Consider the following 18249-nt stretch of genomic DNA (forward strand, 5'->3'; position numbering starts at 1 on the left):
AAGGCCTCTGCCTGAGTCGTTATCTTCTGTTGTGACAGTGCAACCCTTAGGTGTGGCAGGAGCGAAGCCACAAACCACTCGCGGTGCTGTCCATTTGTTAATTTCATATTAGCTTCGCGGATTTTACACTTCAACCTCTGATCTAATTCCCAAGGTGTCTCGCCTGGTTTCATCGTGATTTCCTTAAACCCAACAATCGACTGTGCCTCGGATTTAGGCCTACTGAATTCTTTATTCAGAGCAGTCTGGATATCCGCCACCCCAGCGTTTGGGTTATCATTAGAGTATTTAATGTACCAGGTTAGTGCACGATCCTCCAAAGCACTAACCAATGTTGCCTTCTTCATATGATCATCCATGATGCCCTGAGCTTCCTATACAGCTTTCACAACGAACTAGAACTAGTTCGGGTCCTCATTTCCCAAGCCTTTAAACAAAGGCAGCTTCACTTAATTTGCCATGCTGAACTGTGGTGGAGGTGGAGGTGGTATGGGTGAAGTCGCAGGTGATGGTGGTGAAGTTGGAGGTGGTGTGGGTGGAGGTGGCAGTTGTGGGAATCCTTGACTTTTTAACTGAATAGCACTTCGTGGAGAAGCCTACGCTACTCCCTCTTCATCACCCAATGGAGGTGAAATTAATGGACTATATTCAGGATCCTTTCTCCCTTTGTTCCTGTAAGTTTTTCCGCTTCGCGTGGCTCCGAACATCAAGGTAGATGCATAACCCGTTTTTCACACAATAACATCTTAATCCAAGTATTCAAAGACTTCGAGTACTTACCTCGTGGACCTTTGAAAAAGCGTCGCTCCGCCTCACTGTAGCTAACTGAGGTATCGACTGCGAATTCAGTCACAAATCCTCCTATGATGCGATCGAGCCAATGATCAACAGCGCGTGCGATCTTATCCTCAAATGCTTCCAATCTATGTACTAACTCCGGGGTCCAGACAATAAGACCGTCAAATCTCCACCTTCCTTGGCTATCTGCTAGCTTCGTGATCCACTCGTATAACTCAACTGGAAAAGAACAAAAAAAGATCTCGTGGATCTCTGTATATAGGTACCTGTCCAGCCACTTTTACTTTGTCAGTTGCGGGTTTCTATTCTCCTGTGCTGTGAATTCGTGGATCTTCCTATCCAACCAGTCTCCGATCTCTTTCTTAGTTGGATTCTAGTGATACGACATCACACATCTCTTATGCAGATTCTGGTCCTGGCAACGGAACCATTTGTTGGTTGCGTGGGGCCTGACCCAGGTTCAGCGTTAGTTATCCAAACAAATCCCTACACTATTGGCCCTTTCAGCATCAGCCTGCGGAGCACGGACCGAAGTCTCACCTGAAGCAGTATGGGGGGATGCTGGAACCAAGTTTCCGCACCCTGAGATGGTCATGATGTCGGTTTATTCCTTTTGTTCCTGCTTTCACGTAGGTCCCCAAGTCCTAGGGCCCTATCTGTCTAGCCCTTTGTTCTGCGCTTCGGTACCTCCGTGAAGGGGTACGATTGACCTTCGCACAGCCCTAACCTCCGGTTCAGGTACTTTCACACTGCGAGGGCAGCTTATTGTGTAAATTCCCAAATTACCCTAAGTGTCTTACTTATCTTATTAAGCGATCACGGTTAGCACCGTGTAAACAAATATTCTTTCTTGCGTTCAATTAACCAACGTAATTACATACATTCGCACATTACATAAGCATTGTAAATGAAATTCATACACAATATGACAAGATGCGTTAACAGGAAACAAAGACACAGAATTTGTAGAATGCTTCTCTTTATTGATATCTTCAGATGATTACAGACTCTATCCGCCCTGCACACACAGCTGTAGGGGTCCGCGCACTCAGCTGCGGACTTCCACCCTAGGCCTCTGTGCACTCAGTTGTAGACCCTCTACCTACGCTACGACCCAAAACTTAGACTTCTAAAGACTTCCTCCTTATCGCTCAAGACTTCTTGCTTCTCTAAACTACTTAAAGCCTACTTACTTAGCTCTTTTTATACAATGCCATGGTCCACGGACCATGGGTAGATATTTACAGGCAACTTTACACTTTACAAAATAAGGGTGGACAACCCTTTATGACTCATGACACCTTCGCGCTCCACGACCACAAAATGCAGAGACTTTACAACTTTATTACAAAACTTGACCCAAAATTGTCCTTGGGGGATCCTGTTCCCAACAATTTATGATCAGTTCTCTTTGCCATTCACAATCATGGCCCTCCTTCTAGCACCAAAATGTTGAAGCCCCAGAATTCCATTGCAACAACATGGGGGATAACCACCTAGTCCAGACCTTGGAAGCAGGTCATTTTCCGTTTGGTATGGTGGCTTCCACTGGGGATAATGGGACCAGTTTCCCATCAAGAATTGATATGATGATGATGTTGTTTTGATATAAGGTATAATGGGGAAATGCCTTAACTAAAATGATCTAATTAAACAATCAAACACATGCTTCTATCTATTCTAACATTTATCTTAATATATACCTGGAAATAACTTAACTCATGCGATCTACAAAGATATCTTAGAGCAACAGGTAATAAAGATCATTCAATTGCTATAAGAGAAGAAATCGTTAATGATAATTATTTTGACTAAATAGTTAGGCAAAATAATTGTGGAAACTATATCGCATATATCAATTGTTCATGTACTCAATAAGGAATCACAGCTAAGACATTTTACAAAAGTGCAATAACGTCAAACTATAGCTCAGATTTCATACATAACACAATATAAGAAATATTACTGCCAATTCATAAACAAAACTCAACCATAAAGATAGAAGTACTAGATATGAGAAGTTCTCCTCATGAAGTCAGCGATATTGATTTGCTTCCTTTCAACTAAATATACTCTAGGATTACAAAAGTACAAATTCAGTAGAGTATGCTTCAATCTCAAAGAAAATCATGATCTTATTCTAATTATTTCATCAAAACAATCACAAAAGTACAGAAATGCAAGCCTTTGCAAAGTGTTTTTGATAAAATTCTGGACCCCTCTCTAAATGCATGAGAGAGGTTTAAATAATACAACATATGTATCAAAAATAGATTATTACATAAAAATTTGAGGAGGTTTCAAACAAACTTCCTCAAAATAAGTAAAATAAAAACTAAAATAGAAAATAAAATGATGACAAGCTTTTCAAATTGAATGGTTCTAGTCAGCCATTCGGTCCTTGAGTTCACAGATATCTATCATTGGCTGCATCTGGGGTGGATAGCCAATTCTTGATCTTAATTGTCCCATGAATACAACATCAGAGAGAGGTGGCACCATCTTTTGTGCGGAATTTGTTAGACAGCGCAGAGTCATCCAATGACTGTGTGGTTTTACCAGAAACTGCCAGTAGGTTTCCCAATCAAGCTTAGATAGTTGTTTGATTTCCTCAACTTGCATTTTGGCGGTCTCTTTCCATTGTTTTTCTAATTGTTTGATGTCTCAGAGAACTTATGGCCTGCATTCTTTGATAATATTGGCACTATGAAGGTTTTGGTTCACATCTTCAATTATATTGTTTGTTGTACTAGCTACTCTTGCTCTTGCCTTTTCTGCTTGCTTCAACTATATGTCCCAATTTGTGAATAAAATATCCTTGTGGGACTCCTCAATCTTTGGCAGATCGGATTTTCTACCTTCTTCAGATTCCTGCCAAGAAATAAACTCTGAAATCCTCTTATAGATCTCTTCATATTCTAGTCTCTGATCAACCACTTGGTTGGTTAATGCATCACTTGTTTCACAATAGGGTTTGATCAATGAGATTTTTTGGCAGAATATTTCTTCTTGTTGTGACAACAAAGAGTTTAGTTCGAGTACATATTTAATGAATTCTTTTGTTTGAGGGTGGTCTTTGAGTTTATTCGTTACATTCTGATTTTGATGAATATGTGAGTCCTTCTCTGCAATGTTTGTCTGACATTGTAATCTCATTTGCTCAAAATCTTTTTGAAGTTGTGCCATTTGCATCTGTGCTTGCTTATTGGTGCTTTGTCTTTCTTGTTCTAGTTTTTGTTCTAATAGCTAAACTCTTTGTTCTTTTTCTTTAAGAAAGAGTTGAACTTTTTGTTGCCTTATCAATTGTTACATTTGCATAGGCACCTGCAAATTGTGATAGCTTTGTAATATTTTCTAATGGATCGATGGCGGTGTCTTTCCATACTACCTCAATCGATTCATTTTATAGAATTTTTGTTGCTGATGCATCGAGTTTCCTTTTATTCCTTTGCCTCTTCACTATAGCCTTATGTGTTGGGATGTAGAATATATCCAGTGGGGGTATCAACTCAAACTTTAAAACAATTTCTGAAGTTAGGTAGGCATGGATGATTTCAATATCTTGAGTAGTTGTAACTCCTTGTATTGTTGTTTCTGGATTTATAACCTGTTGAGTCTGTTTAGGAGTCTGAAATCCATATGTTCCTTCAAGACTTGTCTCTATCTGCTACACTTGGAGATTTTTATTAAATTTCTCCCATTCTTTATCCAGATCAATGACTTTGATCTTTTCTGTTTGAACCTGTGTGGAGCCAGTCTCCATGTGTTCCTTGGCTAAGGCCTTTTTGGTCGTTTCTTCAGCATTTTCCTCTGTGTCCTTCTCAGGATCTTTCTCAGGGCTTTCTTCCTTATTATGAGATTGATGTTCAGAATTTTCTGAACCTTGACCTTACTTCTCTTGAGATTCCTCATCAGAATTGTGCTTGGAACTTTCCTCCAAGCTTACGTTGGGAGTAGGTTCTCTTATTTCTTCAATTAGTAATAGGTCCAAAGGGGCCTTTTTCAATCTTTTATTCTTGTATTTGTGGAAGCGGTTCAGATCTGATGAGTTCATTTTTATTGATGCTAAATGTAAAACCTATGAAAATCTCTCAGCTTCCTCAAAGAGATCATCAAACTCATCGTCCTGGTGAATAAATTGCCTGATTTTGACCATATTAGTGGAAGTTTCGGGCGACCTTGTTAGGGTTACTGTCTGCCTGACACAGTACCCAGATTCAAAGATGTGATGTTTTGTATCTCTTTTGTTGCGTGCCCAAAATCATGTAATATGAAAGAACCACATTGCACTAGGAAGGTCGGCCAGATGGATTTCTTCATTTCTTTGAGGGTTTTGGTAATACCATCCCCCACTGTTTGATAGGCAATCTCTCTTGCCAATAATCTATCTAAAACATAAAATGGAAGAACATGTGGAGCTATAATACTCCCAAAAACTTTGATATAAGTAAATAATTCCTTCCAAACCATCTTGCCACTGGCAAGATGTCTATATTTGCTTCCTCTGATAGCCTGGGGGCTTTCTTATCAAAAATGCTCTGATAAATTGGCAACATAACTCCATGACAAATTTTATAAAAATGGGAGCTAAATTGTGATTCCCATAAAACTTTATGATAAACATGGATGGGAGTAGGGTCCTATAGAGTCCATTTCCAGCCCATGTTTGGAAAATGTCAACAAAAACATATAGCATCCATGACTTAAGCACTCATGTAAAAGGGAGGGATAACCTGAGTGGAGATAATTATATTGCGCCTATATTCTCTAATGGCCATAGCCAAATTGCCCAACAAAATATTGCTCCAGTTCATAATTATAGCATTAACAGCGATATCAGTCAATGGAACCCATTCAATAGAAAATTTAGTGTTGTTAGCCTTTCCAAATAGCCTATACATCATTGCCGCTACAAAATTATGTGGGGCTAACAGAGGTGCGATTGGGTACATACCAAATTTCCCTCGCTTGAACTTGCTAGAGCCAGACCTCCAATTCTGCATGAAGTCCATCGAGTCTTCATTTTCTTTCATAAAATGCTCAATAAAGGCTTTATCATAGAGCTTCTATGGCTCTGACAGATGGTACATTCGGCGCAAATCGTCTGGAGTAAATGACCCCATGACTTCATGCCAAGAATTTCTGAATTTTCTATCTGAAATTTCCACATTATCAATAATCCATATTACCATATCCGTTTATGGTAATATTTTAGACCTTGCAGCTATCTTGTGCAGGAAAACATGCTACTTCAAAATAGGAAGCATCGGATGAGTCCTCATCATCTGTTGTTGCTTTAATTTCCAGTTCCCTTGGGTTTTCTTCCTCCAGTAAATTATACATTTCCTCCCATGATGTAGTCCCACCATCCTTGTTGCAGGTGGTATCAGAGAAGAGTGGAATCATGTCTGAATCCTTAGATGTAGTAGCCTCTATAGTCCCCTTTCCTTTCTTAACCATTTTTTCAAGCGTTGTTTCCTTCAGAAATTTCCTGATATTTGGGTAATGGAGAAAACAAAATGAAAATGCAGAGCAGCAATGAAAGCGGAAAAAGACAATAACACAATAAATTTTGAAAGAACGTAAGGACGAAGATTTTATTTCAAATACGGGTAAAAAATATATCAATCTTCTCAAGCCATTAAAAGAGTAAATGCAATTAAACATTATTAACTATGCATTAAGGCCTACGTGTGATTTCCTTTATGACTCATCAAAACATCACATTGCAAGTTTCTAAATGATATTTCAAATTGGTGTGTGTTAAGTGTGATACCAATCCTGCGATTATGATAAATCGCAACATCACAATATTGGTGATATCGGGAATACACCAATTCAAAGTCGCTTGTATTTTGCGATTTGCGAGGAGTGACTTACTTTTTTATTTTACGAGTGCTTTTCCTTAAACGGATAATTATTCCATAAAAACAGTTATTCACGATATGTCAGACCTGATTCAAGTTATAACAGTTTGCATTATTCTGTTGGGTCCTGGCCACATTGCAATTCACAGTTTTCATGGTTTGCATGCTTGCGCCTTTGTGGAAGCCGCGACGCGATTGCGATAAATACTTTATTTTATAAGGAATGCTTTAAGCCTTAAGTTTTATAAAAAGTTCAATGCTACCTTTGGTCTTTTACAGGGGTTTCTTTTATCACATTTCGTAGATTCTGACTCACGAATAACCTTTGTTACTTTGGATCCTATGATTTGCGATAAAGCGAGAATTCCTAGTCACAAAGTGACTTGGTTTATATCTTAAGTTTATCCAAGGTTTTATTCCTAATGGCTTCAAAAGGCAAGCTCTTATTTGCTAGTTTTTTGAAAAAAAATTGAAAGGTCCCCATTTTTTAGTACAATACTAACTATTTATATAATAAATGGAGGTGTTGTTGAATAGTACAATAGAGTGGTACGCCAAATTACATGCATGATAAATTGAACTCTAGTTATCACATATTAATTATGTATTTGATGTTTGAACCATTCCACACGAATTGAGTTCATGGAATAACCAAGTTGTTTCTTTAGTTGCTTCCTTAGCTACCATGTACTATGCTTAATAAGAAGATAGAGAAAGAGTTTTCAACTTCTTACTAGACCATGAAAAATTACATGAACCAAGTTGAAAGATGTACCCTATGGTAGCTCATATATCTAAATTGTTTCCTTCCTAATCATAATCTATATAACCAAAAAGAGAAATTGTATCCTTGCTCGAAAAGAAATCAACCCCCATATGCACACTAGATCTTGGTCCCCAAAAACTTTGTATCAAACAAATGACCATACAAATTCTATAAAGACTCGTACAATTCATGCACAAAGGAGGGAAGAGGCCCAACATATAGACCACTAAAAATGAACTTAAAGAAACCTATTACCAAAGAAACATGCAAACCCATCCATATGTTACTACAAAAATTTCTAAACCCTATGAGGTCATATAGATATGTACATGCTTGTACAATGTACGAAGATGTGAGAGAGAAGGTTGAATAGCTAAATCACTGGAAAAATAAACCCAACAAAAAAATTCACTAAAAATAAGCTCCTATTGAAAAACAAATTAGCTTCAAGAGAACAATAAGGCTTGGTAGAAAGAAAATAGGAATGGTAAACACCAAACCTAAAATATGCACCAAAAACTTTAGGTTATAATTTTTTTTTTTACCAAGGATAGGTTAAACAAACTAATTGAAAATTAGGAAAGACAGCGAAATTAAATGAACCAATAAGTTGATCCTAGCTTATTCATTATTCCAGAGCCAATGGTGAAGCCAGAAGAAGAGAAAAAAAAAAAAATATATATATATATATATATATATATGCACCAAAAACTTCAGGTTATAAAATAAATAAATATACCAAAGATAGGTTAAACAAACTAATTAACAAAATTAAATTTAATGAATCAATAAGTTGATCTAGCTTATTCATTATTATGGAGCCAATGGTGAACTCAGAATATATATATATATATATATATATAATCAATCTTGTAGTGAAAATTCCGAGAGAGAAGCCTTAATGGTTAATATATTTATATGGCACAACTATAAATAATAGTGTTTAGCCAATTGAAGAAAATATTGTTCCAATTTTTTTTTACTGAAAAAGATAGAAAATAGTAACCAACTCTAATGCCATGTTAGAATATTTAGAACATGAACAATAATAAAACACACCAAATTTACATGGTAAAACTCTAATTGGGGAAACATCCATGGGAAGGAAATAACTTCTATACTATCTTCAAAAATATCCAATCTTACATAGAGCATCTCCACAAATATTTCACCACTTTACAAAGATGAAACTTTGATATTCTTTTGTTATGCTTTTCATAGGACTCCATAACCTCTATTATATCTAAGTGATCGAGGAATTACATCCAAATAATACATATGGGATAATGTAATTTCACTTTTTTATATAATAAATGATTACAAGGGTAATTTACTCCATGATGAATGTGGGGTGTACCTCTTTTACATAAGGCTAAAGTTTCTTTTGACATAACCTAGACATATTATCTTCCAAAGGGGCACATTCCAACAATAATTTTACTTCAACATATATTTTTTTATAAAATTATATTAAGTGATTGTAGTTTCCAATGACTAGGGAGCCATGAGAGAAATATTAGGTAAATGAGGGAGTTCATGAATGCATTGCTAAGTATTATAAAAATGTATAGTTGAGGATGAGCTCAATGTTACACAGATGGATTATTTTTAGATAACTTACATTATTTTTCTTTTATTTAATGTATTTCTTTCACTGTAACAAAATAGTCCATTAACACCAAGTTTATCTCTAAATTCAATGTATTTTTCCTGTCAATGTAGAACATTTTTTTCAACACAAAATTTGGTGTTAAATGATAATTTTTTTATTTTACATTGATTTTGGTACTAATTTTAATGACAAATTTTTCTCACATTACATTTTTCATTAATTGTTTTTCTAAATTTTATCTATGATCACACTTTTGTGCTAGGTTTAGCATCATGCAATTTAACTAGAGTAGCATTGTGTATTGTGTTGATTTTTTCTCATAATGTAGCTTCTTCTATACCACCAACTTTACCATATTTTTGTTTTTTACACAACAAATGAGCTTTGCTTCCAATATAAGTTCTAGCATTTCTTCTACTTTAGCATCTAGTTTTAGTTTGTCTATATCTTCTAATATTTGTTTTTATTCATAATAAGTTTTACTTCCATAACGGCTTCCACATTAGCATTGAGATTCTTCCATTACAACTTTGCTTGTAGAAAATTTTTTCTTCCACTTTAACATTCCATGTTTCTTCTATTGCTTCCATTTAGAAATTGGCTTTATTTCCACTATAACTTCAACTCTAGCACCATGTTTTTTTTAACTATAACTTACACTTCAACACCATATTTTCTTCCACTAAGGCTTCCACTTTAACACTGGGTTTTTTCTTCAGCTATAGCTTCTAGTATTTCATCCATTTTAGCATAAAGTTTTTCTTCCAATTTTTCTTTCCCATATTCATCCAGTTCATATATGGTTTTTCACCTAATAAATTTTTATGTTTAATGCTAATGTTATTATACTCATTTTTTAATTCAAATTATTTTAAGAAATACGAAATAAATACAATATTTAACATATATCTCAACTTGAATTAACATTATAAGAAGCGTTAAGGTAGTTAAAGTGAAATTAAAGGCATTCATCCTAACTAAAAAAAATGTGCATCCATAAAATATTCCTTATACAAACAATATCTCAAGATAATGATTTTTCCATACAAAATTGCAATTAATTAAAATCAACAATGCTCAATAGATATAAGAAAAGTATGTCAATTGGGTTTAACTTAAACGGTTGGGTGGAATGATTGTTATCCTCTCCACCTAGTTTTAAATATTGTAAATGACATGTTACGTTCTTGAAAAGAGTAATATATGTGCTCTTAAGCGAGTATATTATGTGGCTTTGACATGGTATCAACAACCTTAATCTTAACTTTGGGCAAAGAGGTAGGGTTATTTCTTTCCCTAGGTAGTCCCTAATGTCCAAACATTTTGTCAATTTGGTTTAGCTCAAATGGGTGGGAAAAATAGTTTTTTAGCCTCCCCCACGGAGGTTCAAATATTATATGTGAAATATTAAGCTTTTGAAAATAATCTATGTGGTGCTCTTAAATGAGTGTATAATGTGGCATTGGCATGGTATCAACATCCTCCCTCTTGCCTTCAAGATAAGGGGGAGGTTGATTTTTTCCCCACCCCATCCCTAGTGCCTAAAATTTTACTCTGGAAAAAGATATAAGAAAGGTAATTTTGTAGCAACATCATCATCTCCATCAAATCAAACAAGTCAGTATATATGATTTCAATATAATCACATCATGATGTCATGGACATCATCATAGAAAACTAAATAATCAATTCAAATAGACATATATATAATATCCTATAAAACAATTTTTTATAATCGTCATATTTAAAAAAAAAATCAAAATGATGATTGTATAACCATTTCCTAATGCCACTCAATGAAACAAGTCAATATGATGTCCAAACCATAAAGTGAACATATTTACATAAGAGAAGTAAAATATACAACATGTCAATGATATCATGCAAATAACCTATATATCTACACTAGTATTTGGACTCTCATATTTAATGAAACCACCACCATCATCATTATCTCAAATTGATCCAACCGCATCATTGATTTCATTTCCATCTTCTATTTCCTCGATTGGGAAACCTAAAAATAAAACAAAGGATGATATAAAATGTTAGTATGAAGTGCATTTCAGATAATTAGATTTATCATTGATACATATAATTCCATAGAAATAAATAGCTTTCAACATTGTTTTTATGCCTAGCTAACCCTAGCTAACCAACACATTTTCTATGATAGATTTTATAGATTTTGTGCTTATCTAGCAAGCTCAAATCAATGCTCATTTAATACACGTAAATTTCTGGACAAGGATGAGAAGACATATCATTCACAAAACAAAAATAACCAACATGATACTAGAAGCATGCAAGGAGAATGTAATGAAAACAGCAATGATCATTGAATTAAATATAAACTAGTCAACATTCAACAACATTAACGCTTTTGTTGTATAGAAGGATTCATCATATGAATTAACAAGGAGGGCTGCATAGCAGCAAGTCCCTGCCAATGCAAAAAGTTTCAAACATGCTGAGAGACTTGTACAGATATAGACAACCAAAACAGTCAATTTTTCAAACACGCTGAGAGGCTTGTACATGATATAGACAACCAATTCCAAGACCAGTAAATAGGCATCCAGATACAATAACTTCAAGCTCGCCGGGAGATAAGGCCGATAAACAACCCACATTCCTGCCTTTAGTACAGATGAGAAGAGGAAGATACTAGTTCATTCAAGTTGATCCCGCAGTTCGTTTTCAGCCATAGTGATTGTGCATAGGTATTTTCGAGATTGCCATGGCTATAAAAATCTTCTCCCCCAGCACACAAACAACCTTTGAAGATTTCATTTGCAAAGTGCTTCATGGGTACTTTTCAGTGCATGTCTGACTTCTAGAAGAGACAAGTCAACAGCTAATTTCACTTACCATGTAAAATCACTAGAAATCATATACATGTGAAAGATCTGCCAAGCAACCTATACGAATTGATAACTCCAACTCTGCTAAATATTCTATTTGTCAAGAAGAAGGTGCAATATTCTACCCTATCAACAGTTTTTTGGGAATCATATTTTTGCCATGATGCTGCTGGCTTGGTTTGGACCACCACTGCACAACAAGTTTCGAGCAGTGTTGTGAGACCTGGTTAAGACCCCTGAGACTTTCTATGTGTCTCCAGCTCAATCCTGAAATGGGTAATCAGTATAAGCTTGGCCTGAAACTTGACTGAAAGTGGAAATTGCCAAAACCCATTGAATGCCTAAGCAAATTGAAGTTTCGATACTGTCACTTGTACGGATACTCTGTTAACCTGAATTGTAAGGTCTTAGTGACAACAGAAATCCAACTTACATTCAACAGGAATGACAATTCTGCTTCCAAAGGGGAAAGGAGGGATAGCATGTTCTCCTTCCAAAGGAGGCAGGAATAGGCTTAGATGCTCAAAGTTCAAAGCCTGAAGAAGATACCTAGGATGACAGGTATGTTTTAAATCACCAAGGGAGGGTTTTTAAGCATGTATGCTATCCCAAAGTCTTGCATCGTCGTCCGAGGAAGGAAGCCCAAATCTGTTAACAAGAAACAGAAGCAAAATGAAGCAAAAGAAGGGACAAGCTATAACAAGAAACAACATAATCCACCTGTCCTTTTTTCAAACTACATTTCCATGTGACTGTGAAACACTTCTCGGCAGGAAATCCATGACTAAGGAGGCAGAGAATGTGTTTTGGGAACTTCACATTGATGGTTGACAAAGGTATTGAATCACAGCTCAAAATTGAGAAAACTAATTCAACAACACGACATTGTGCTTTCAAAGAGAAAGATGCAACACGTGGCTTGTTGAGCCATGATGCAGAAGCAAAATCAGAAATACAGAGCGATTTGCAAATGAATATATGGTAAACTGCAAAAAGAACAATAGGTAAAAACCATTCAACTTTGAAAAACAATGTAAGATGATCATATTACAATCTAAATGGATCTCAAATTACAAGAAGTAGATTAAAATAGGAAATTCAATATAACTGATTGCTCAATATTAAATAGAACATCATATTTCTTACAAAATGATGATTGAAAGGGATCTTAAAATGCAAGCAGATTATCTTTGAAGTAGCTAAATGTCCCGTGTCTGTAGCCTATGGGGCAAGAACTGATCGCATAGAGAGAGATAACTGAATATTAGCCCTTAGGAATATCTTACTGCAATGAATCCAATATTGCAGCTGAATACAGTAAGACTGGAAATGAATAGATAAGTTGAAATAAGTCTACAAGATAAATTCCTTACTAAAATTGAGTACTACAAATATGAAGTTGCTGCAGATATCTGTTGGTTCTCTCAAATTCATCTTCCAGTGAGATTTCTTGTTCCTATTGAAAATAACTTGAGGCTTAGAAGTTAGAACAGATTTCTAAGTTAAGAACTACTGGATCAATTTTATTATACTTAAGTTGCTTTGGAAGAGTTAGAACAGACATTAATTATTTTTATTTCTTGGCTTGCAGAGGGCTTTCTGCCATTAAGACTGGAGCGTGATTAAATCTGCTCTGAATACTGCATATATATTTGAGCAATATCAAGGAGCAAATTCTCAAAATGAGGCACTCCACGTTGGATTCAGGAATACTGTTATCCATTTGCAATTTTGCACAGTTCATAATTGTTGAGAATAGAACTGTCAATTTCAAGCCCATTGATACAAAGGACTGGAAAGTGACAGAATAATAGCAATTACACCTTTTTTTATTGCCAGTGCTTCATTGAACAGACTTTCAAGTGTCTCCCATTGACCTAAAATTGACACAGTTTTTGTTCTCTTTTCACTGCTTAGTCAAGCTACTCAGAATCGATAGACTCTAGAGTACACTTCTGGGCCCTGAAAATAGGTTGAAAACAAATTAACTCCCAACTACCAGAATGAAACACCAACAGGGAAATATTGAATGAAATCAAACTACTCCCAACTACCAGCATAAATTTTCAGTCTTTTAGCCTAAAATGATAACAATGGTTACTGTTACAAATGACAGTTGATGGCATCAAAAGTAACATCATCTATCTGGTAGACAGTAATTAAGGAATGCTTCAGAAGCTACGGCTTTTGCTAACTCACTGTAGGGAGGTTATAAAATATAGCTTTAGTTTGCCATTGTCACTGCTTAGTCAAGCTAATCAGAATAGATAGAGGACACTTACAGATCCTGAAAATAGGCTAGGAACAAATTAACTCAAGCAAGTCATTAAAAACTAGAAGCTCAAGCACGCTGCATGATGATGGAGTCATTCTCAAGCAAACACCAACAAGAACATATTGAATGACATCAAACTAGTGCCAACTACCAGCATGAATTTCAGTCTTTTGGTCTAGAATGATAACAATGGTTAATGCTGCAAATGACAGCTCATGGCATTATAAGTAATATCATTAACCTGGCAGACAGTGATTAAAAAATGCTTCAGAGGCTACACCTTTTGCTAACTCACTGAAGTGAAGTTATCGATGAATACCAGAATGAGCTCTGGAAAAGTTTTAAACAACAGTGCACATTCAGGTCCTGTGAGTAGTTAATTCTGGATTGGGTGCAAATAAGGCTATCGAAGTTACAGTCCAATTGGTGTAGTTCGGAAGTTTTTACTATAACTGTGTTTACCTTCTATATCATAAATGCTTAGTTTTTGAAATGAAATGAAAAACCAAATGATACCTTCAGATCCAAACTTTCAGCATACCAAAGCAACATGCGCCTGCACAATTCTTTTGAACTGTTCAATTTGAAGGAATTTATGAGGCCATTATTTTAATTTTTTTTATGAGAACCAAAGACATTTATCAGAATATCTAAAACTACACACAAAGCTCCTGACTGACCTTCATCCAAAGAATACAATGCTCCACAAGATTAAGAGGCTCCCGCATCTAAAATCATCAATCCAAAAGAATGTGATTGCAATTGCCGTGCTACAAAGTTTAAAATCTCTACCTTTTGACTAATAAGATAATTAAAATAGGATTAGGAAACAATGGATAGAATGATCAACAAACAATGAAGCTTTTTCTTTATTCATCCTGTGATAAAGGGTCCGGTTGCCACAAAGAATAAACTCGACAACCAACAGAACATTGATCCACTGCCGAAGTTGTTATCCACCAGGGTTTCATTTTTGTTATGGTCTGCACTACATGTGCTGCATGAATTTCAAAGGATGAGGGTGGTAAATCTCAGGCAAGTTTGGTGGAATAGATACACCTAAGCTAAAGGAAGTTCACTCTTTGTGGTGCAGCCCTGAACCACTTTCATAAGATAAAAGGCAAATCAAACTATATCACATTGGTACATGACATGATACCTGTGAGAACAAGATCAACAGCCCTTCCTGCGTAATCTAGACATTGGCATCATTCTTGTTCTTGCCTTCGGTATCTGGGTTTTGTCCAAGTAACCTACTCGGATCTTCATCTCCATCTAAGACCTTCTCCGAGCCTCCTTTACCTTAAGTGACTGCAATTTCAAATGATTGTAGAAGCAAACCCCCAAGAAAGCCAAGCCATACCCTAACAGATTAATACCAGTCACTCTGTCCTTTATAACAGACCATGATAAGGCAATCAGGAGCCAGTCCTTGACAACACCTGCAACGTTCATTGTAAGGGCCGATGTCTTACCAACCAAAAGAAAAACTACCAAGTTCAGCAGAAATGCACATGCACAGTTGGCACTAAAAAGCCTCACATCCAGATAAAATGAAGAAGAGGCTGCTAGAACCGGGAACTCAATTATTGCCCAAGGGATTGACAGGAATACAAAACAGCAAGGGGCAACATAGTACAGTGATGTTATTGGATTCAGACTAATCCCCTTAGCGGTCAGAAGTATTTGAATCAAGACTAACCGTGTTGCCTCAAAAACCACAGCACCCAATTGCAACATGACACCCCTAGAATTGAACTGGGCTTCCCCATATGCAGCAATGGCAACCCCTAAAGAGATTCCAACCATGTTGCCCATAGTCTTTGAACTGAAACACTCCTTTCCCAACAAAACTCCAATGGAATACACTGCAACAGGCATGAGGGCCTTAAGCATCTGTATAAGAACAAGGCCAAGGTAGGAATGAACAAGACCGAGGTTAAGGAGGGCTTGAGGCTGAGGTTAAGGATGGCAGAGTTTTGATAAATGGAACGATGAGACACATGGCCTTCATGGTAGGTCACACATAGCATTTTGTGTAGGATGATTAATATGCTATGTGGTAGCTGTAATTTATAAATTTGCATTTGCATGCCCTACACATGCCTCCTGCCTCACTGAGAGGTGTAACCAGAGAACGATTGCCTTGAAGAAACTCAATTGCTAAACACAAACACATAGTTTTTCAGCGAATGGATTGGGAAATCTAACCAGGCTCACCACCAGAGGTATAATCTTTCAAAATTGTTGATCGTACATGTAGTCACCAGAGCAGATTTGATAGTGGAGATGCTCCATTTAGGGTTGACAGATCTCAATAAGGCAGCAATTTTCTTTCTGCCGGGTTGACAGATCTCAATAAGGTAGCAATTTTCTTTAGTGCGGCAGAAGATTCATTGTGGTTAGCTACAGAGCATCACTGTGGGGACTTTAAGGAGGAAGAAGATGCGCCTACCTTTCTTGGCGCCATTCCAGCTACGACTACAGGTGGAATTTGGCCTCAAGCTTTCAAAATTGTTGATCATTTGAGCTTCCTGGTATCCTTAACTTGAAGTAGCAGCCTGTCACTGTAGCAAATTAATGACTTGTCGCTGTAGCCTGAAACCATAGGACATTATTGAATCTGGAGCTTATGTTGTTAACTGCAAAAATTTGAAGTCCCCATTAACAGTACCAAAGATGTATTTACTTAAATACAACAAATACACAGAAATGGATAAGCAGCCATAGTTATTATTATTGTCTGTTATTGCTTCCTTTTTATCTAGATTACCATTATTCAATTTTGTTTTCTGCTACACTTTAAAACAGAAACATACATTGCAACTTTCTAGTGACTCATGCTTTTGTTATTCTCCCTGTAAAGGTATTGTAAACAGCACATTGTAGACAGATAGATGGATGAACAGATAGTGGAGACGCTCCATTTAGGGTTGACAGGTCTCAATAAGGCTAACAAATTCTGGGCTTCCTTCTTCGGACGACGATGTAACAGATTCTGGGCTTCCTTCCTCGGACGGCTAACAGATTCTGGGCTTCCTTCCTCATGGCAAACCCAATTCCACACCGCCCACCAAGTTCTCTGCTGCAACTTTTATCAGAGCCCAAGACTTTGGGTTGCGGTACAGTCATAAAGAAGACCAGAGATGTGTTAAGTCCAAGCAACTTCCGACTCAGAGCCCGGTTCAATCATGAAGAAGACCAGGGACGTGTTAACGCCAAGCAGACTCAAGACAAGATGGAGACCAAGCTGTCGGCAAGTTGGAAAGAAGAAGATCTCCGAAGATTCATATCAAAGAGCTGTTGGCCCATCAAAAAGACCCTTTCGTCCTCTGGCAACCCGAAAATGGTGGGTGAGTTTCCTGAGTTTCTTTCCAAAATCATAGGTCCAGATTATAAGTGATAGCAAGGTAGGCTAAGTTGTTTGGAGTTTGCAGTTTGTAGCAATTGTTGACACAGTTTATTGTGTTGCTTCATAGCTCTCCCTATTGTGCTGCTTCTGCTTCACAGCTCTCTTCTGCCCTGGAACCTAGGTTACTGGTTAAGAAGGAAGGCTCTGCAGGCAAGTACCCTGGATAATGCGAAGATAGCTCCCGTAGAGAACACCACATTAACATGTGGCAACTTCAGTGACACCGCACGAACACGTGGCAACTTCAGCGACTAAGAAATGGCTTATGGAAACTTTATCTTCCCTGGCATTTCCAAACTGGGCTAGCATTTAATATTGCTAGACTAATGCTAGCATTAGTCTACAGTTTGAAACAATTTCGAAATATGAAAAACACAAAACCAAAATAATATAAGATTATCACCCCTCCGCCTCGGGAAGAGGCTAAATAAGACCACGAAAAAAATTAGAATATGGTCTGCGGACGACATAGCACATCGACGCCTAAAAACTTACTAAATATTTTGGGCGAACTAATGTTAAGCCATCGAAATCGATTACTATAGTCCCATGCCATTGCCATGGCAGGGACTAATAATGGAATGAATGGCCACAAATATTTTATAAATGATATGAACTTTCAAACTAACACAAACATAACTAATACCAAAAGGGA

The 18249-nt window shown here is 36.7% G+C and overlaps 1 long non-coding RNA gene and 1 pseudogene across 2 annotated transcripts in view; both read right to left on the reverse strand.

Moving 5' to 3' along the window:
* Positions 1 to 13464: 13464 nt before the first annotated feature.
* LOC149230802 (uncharacterized) overlaps positions 13465 to 18249 on the reverse strand; it is a 55826-nt gene continuing 51041 nt past the window's right edge. Inside the window, exon 3 of one of the 2 annotated variants that reach the window (XR_016248029.1) lies at positions 13465 to 13869. This is a non-coding gene — a long non-coding RNA (uncharacterized LOC149230802). Of the gene's footprint in view, positions 13870 to 16634; positions 16744 to 18249 lie in introns of those variants that run through there. The other variant, XR_016248027.1, reaches the window with a different exon arrangement.
* On the reverse strand, positions 15217 to 16361 carry LOC149230803 (putative sugar phosphate/phosphate translocator At5g25400 pseudogene; annotated as a pseudogene).

The sequence above is a fragment of the Pinus tabuliformis genome, chromosome J (genome assembly GCF_031772625.1).
Source record: "Pinus tabuliformis cultivar Carrire ecotype Pingquan chromosome J, CPIR1, whole genome shotgun sequence".
In the NCBI taxonomy this organism is placed as follows: Eukaryota; Viridiplantae; Streptophyta; class Pinopsida; order Pinales; family Pinaceae; genus Pinus; species Pinus tabuliformis.